Raw genomic sequence first — 5,125 nt, 5'->3', positions numbered from 1 at the left:
GTCAACCTAAAAATGCTCCACCTGCGGTGTCGCATTTTTATTAGTGTAATGTATTTCGGTTGCGTAATGTTAGCCGAGGGTAGAGGCGTTAATAATAAATAGTAATTCGTGGACGTTGGTTACGATAGCTCTTTATTTGTTAATCGTCAAGTACGTACTGCCATCGTACCGCTCGTTGACATCGGACATGCGTAGTCCGATCATATATGACAATTAGTTGGCAGTTTTTCTCGTCTAATTGCTAGGCAACAGATTTTCATTACCTAAACAACCCAAATTTACTCGGTAAAATACAAACCTCTTGTGCAATTATAAGTGAAAAAATACGAGGATTATTGAAATTGGGTGGCTGTGCAATGATAATGTGAAACAAAAACTGACACAAGTCAGAGCAAAACAAGGGGGTGGTACTAGAAAATTATCTGTTCCTAAAACGTGCTTAGCGAAGGACATCTTTGTACAGAGTCAAAATTTATTCTTCCCTGATGGAAAGTCAACGAAAGGTAATCTTGATGAATTCAGAAACTCTTTGCTGGATTTTAAACAACATCCAATAGAGGACTCAGCAACTGTGGACAGTCTGTTTAAAGATACCGGAATCACACGCCTCAGATTTTACCTTGCTTCAGAGTCTCTCATTCCAAAACAACCTTCAAATGGTACTAATCAGGCTAACAAATCCAGCATGTTTATGACGAGTGATGACAGCGATATTGAAGATGTCCTAGCCAGCAACCTACCGTCTACAAGTAGTAATTTACGAAGATCGTCTCGTTTGGAGAATTCTGAAAATAACATCACTAACTACTGACACGGTAAGTGGTGCCAAAATGATTGATATCAGGTGTTATTGCCGACCCACCATAGTCAATGGAAATATTTGACATTATCATTTTTTAGGAAGCTCTCGAGGACCAAGGAATGTTATTGAATAACATTCCAATTGAAGATACATTCAGTTTGGATTTAACTGCATTTGACGCTGATCGTTACAATTTATCCCCTGATCCTGTCCAAAACGTAGGAACCGTCATTGCAGGTGTTAGCAATAATATTTTAGTAGAAACAAAGTTATTACGACTTCATCGGGGAAAAATTTTTGAGGAATTGATTAAAGCATTTGAAGATGAAACATTTGCAACGTATAACTTGCAAGTCGAAATGATATTACCAAATGGAGATATATAGAGATTGCTTCGGATATGGGAGGCGTCTTGCGGGATGCCTTATCCGAATTTTGGCAAGATTTTTATGAAAAGTGTACGTTGGGAACTACTATGAAAGTACCATACATCAGGCATGATTTTGGAGAAATTCAATGGAAAGCTGTAGCTAGAATTGTAGTGTTTGGGTGGAAAAGTCAAAAATATTTTCCTATCAGGATTGCCCCAATTTTCATGCTCAGTTGTCTAGGTTATGATTCACCTGAAGAAAAGTCATTGATACCCAATTTTCTAAAGTACATCAGCGAATCAGAATGTGAGTTGTTAAAAAATGCAGTAGATAATTTCGATGATACTAATAAAGACGATCTTCTAGAAATATTAAGCGGTTTTGACACTAAATGGTTACCAAGCAAAGACAACATAAAACAATTAATTATTGATATCGCGCACAAAGAAATAATACAGAAGCCATCTTTCGTGGCAAAATGCATTAGACCCCACCTAGAGAGCGTTATTACAAAAGATGATTTAGAGAAAATTTATGGTGACTTGGAACCAACCACAAAGAATATACTTGGTAAAATAGAAATTAAAAAAGACCTTATAATGACTGCTAACATGACTAAAGTTTATGATTATCTCAAAAGATATATCAAAGAAATGGATCTGAAAACAAGGTCGGCCTTTTTAAGGTTTTGCACTGGATCCGATTTGATTACCAGGATTATTGAGGTATCTTTTACGACAACAAACGGATTTCAACGAACACCTGTGGCTCATACATGTACGGGACTATTGGAACTGCCTTGCACTTATGACAGCTTTGTTGATTTTAGGAGTGAGTTCAACAGCCTCCTTAACTCAAACATATGGGTTATGGACATAATATGAAGTGCATGATGTAAAATTAAAATTATTTTATAGCTGAATTTAATTTTGTTTCAGAATTTTGGTGTTTTATTTATCTATGTTTTGTTGAAATCGTTAAAGATATGTATTATTGTTAGTCCGCATTTATTTAAAAGTAGCAATCAGTTGTAATTTTTTTCGGTAGTCTTTATTTTTTTTGTATTTTAAATTAATAATATACCTTCTTTTTTATTTTTAAGTTTAATAACGAGTTTGTGTTTAATTTTTGTAGGTATTGAAATAAATAAATACTTTTACAAAAATATATTTAATGCAATTAAATTGTTAGATAAACCTTTGGCGACTAATCTACGTATAATAGTTTATAAAAAATACAGTATATACTTAATTAGCAAATATATCCAGCAGATCATGTCTCAAATTTGTATAAAGGTTCACAGCAGCGTAAGGATCTACTACAATTGAGTACATATGTTTTCACTTATCAATATATTGCACAGGTCGTAGAAATCTTTATCGCAAGGATATGAGTTATAAGCACAATGAATAGACATTTCGTCTGTGGCAAAGGACGGTACAGGTATGAGATAATTATCTGCATTGTACAAAGAGGGCATTTCAAACATAATGGCTGGTTTTCCAGTGGGCGAGATGCTGTTTCGTGATCTGCTTATTCTGTGAACGTTCCATTCCAAAATAACTTGATCCATATCCCTCTGAAATAAAAAAATCTCAAAAATGTTGAACCACTATTTTAATCGATCCTAGTAACGTTTGTACAGTATCTACAGCGATATTTATTAAGAAGTGGACATAGGGATTTACGTGTATTGGATTTCCCTATGTCTACTTTTAAAAGACAAAATATCTTCTGAAGAGCGCCTAATTTTACGCAACCAAAATAACTTCTTAAATCAAATAAAGATCTGGCTGTTGTATTAATTAATTTGAATATTGATGCTTTGGCTTCCGTATTTCATTTTCGTTCGTGTGCGATGTATTCAACTGAAGAAAAAATTGATATTGTCAATTGGTATAGTGCCGGTAACAATTTAAATTAATTGGTATGACAGCCAAATCGTTATTTGTTGTAAGAAGTTATTATGGTTGCATAAAATTGGCGCCCTTCAGAAGAGATTTTGTCTTTTAAAAGTAGGCATAGGAAAAAACAATACACATAAATCACCATGTCTACTTCTTAATATCACTGTTCCTCTCAATACAGTACCCACACTAACCAAGCAAGGCTTGCCATGCAATATTGCCAATGACGACTAGTAAGTAGGTACTACAGTGACGTTATACTAACAGTGTGTCCATAGAGTGGTCATGTTTTCTATTGGTTGCGCCATGTTTCCTCCAGGTACACCGGATTGGTAGAAATTAACCTGGAAACCAAGGTGATGAAAGCACCTTGTTGGAAACTATTGCAACTATACCTACATCAGGAAAGAATGCCGGTCACAGAACGCTTGATGCCGATCTACAATCGTATGGTTTAACATGAAAAACATGTCAAATTACTTCCCTAATAATAATACTGATTAGGAAATATATTCTAATCAAAGTAATATTATTACGGACGTAATTTAATTTGCCATGTTTTTAATATTAAATGATACGATTGTAGATCGGCATCAAGTGTTCTATGACCGGCAATCTTTCCTGGCGACGAGTATATACATGAGCGTGGTCTGTATAAATCTAGTTAACCATAGCAAAAGCTACGAATTCAGATAAACCAATCAGCTCCATAATAAATTTGGAGGAAACATGGCGGCCGTCGCGCTCTATGACCACACTGTTGAGTATAAAGTCACTGTAGTAAGTACCATCAGCAATATGGCATAGCTGGTTTTTAATTTTTATTTTTTATTTCATTTATGACTTTCTACATTCACCTTTTACCGTACCTGAATAAGATTGGCAAAACAAAATTGGATTAGAGACTTATCAAGAAAGGAACCGTCAAATAAATTATCCTCTTTGAGTGTCTGAAATAAGTTCATCCAAAATTGCGCACTGTGTTTGCGTAGGACACCCCACCAAGCTTCAATCCTCTGATTATGAGTGCTTTTACCCACAATAAATGGAGGTCTTCTGCAGGTCCCGTCTTTAAACACTTCGTTTAGGGTAACTTTGCAGGTGTTCTAAGGTTTTGTTTTCATTTCCCATGTCACACCTGACCGTTAGGGGACAACCACCTATTTCTTTTACTACGTCTAGATAGTAACCACCTATTACCTAAAAGACAACATTGTTAAGTCTACTCGTCTTTTATGTCATTTTAATTTACCTTCGGATCACTAGAAGTTGAACCTACTCTTAACCAAATAATATGCCTGGAAAATCCGTCTATACATCCATTTATGCATATTCCATACGGCTTAGCTTAGTCGTACGAATCTACATGCCATAAAAAATTGGGGCCCTTATTCAAATATTGTCTGCGGCGAAGTCTTTTCCTTTTCCGTATTTCAACTCCTTGGGGATCTAGTAAACGTAATAAGTGACGTACAACATCTTGTGTCACATATTAAATTATTTTGTAAGCATCTTAAATGCATCCATTTATACCCATGAAGTTGTCCCGATTTTTGGATTTCCATTTCAATGAAGTTAACAATATTTTGTATAGGAGAATAGTTCTTTCTCCTGTACAGACGCAGTCTTGATAATACTCGTCGTAACGTTCTGGGGGATATGCTTACACCGTGAAGTAATTGCAAAAAAGCAAGAATTTCTTTCTGTTGGAATCCAAAGGTAAAGTATTTTTTCACCAAGCTGTCAGTAGATTCATTCGTAAGCTACAAAAATACAACATATCCCAATATAAGAATTGATTAGAGATTGTATAAAAAAATGATTTAAGGCAAAAGTTACCCACCGGATTGCCAGGCTCAGAGCTCCTTTCGTAGATGTTCATTTTTTTCTCAAAAACTAACCGCAAAAACAACAAAGTTACGAAACTGCGTACCTATTCGCCTGTAGAAATCACAATAACCAAATAATGAGCTGTTACAACTCAACAGTAGAAAAAAACTGTCAATTATCTAATTGACAAAAAAAAACTGTCAATTATATATAAT

At 35.0% G+C, this 5,125-nt stretch overlaps 1 long non-coding RNA gene across 2 annotated transcripts; it reads right to left on the bottom strand.

The window, feature by feature from the left end:
- Nucleotides 1–2,380: 2,380 nt before the first annotated feature.
- On the bottom strand, nt 2,381–5,125 carry LOC116174085. Of its 2 annotated transcripts, XR_004146031.1 has the most exons (4): nt 4,924–5,125; nt 4,333–4,843; nt 3,950–4,280; nt 2,381–2,752 (listed from the first exon to the last, which is right to left on the bottom strand). It is a non-coding gene; the product is annotated as an uncharacterized LOC116174085 (long non-coding RNA). The 2 variants fall into 2 exon arrangements; XR_004146030.1 differs by having other exon boundaries at nt 4,333–5,123.

Source organism: Photinus pyralis, unplaced genomic scaffold (assembly GCF_008802855.1).
Source record: "Photinus pyralis isolate 1611_PpyrPB1 unplaced genomic scaffold, Ppyr1.3 Ppyr1.4_LG6, whole genome shotgun sequence".
In the NCBI taxonomy this organism is placed as follows: domain Eukaryota; kingdom Metazoa; phylum Arthropoda; class Insecta; order Coleoptera; family Lampyridae; genus Photinus; species Photinus pyralis.
The sequence above is the reverse complement of the archived record's forward strand: the minus strand, read 5'-3'. Positions and strand labels throughout refer to the sequence as shown.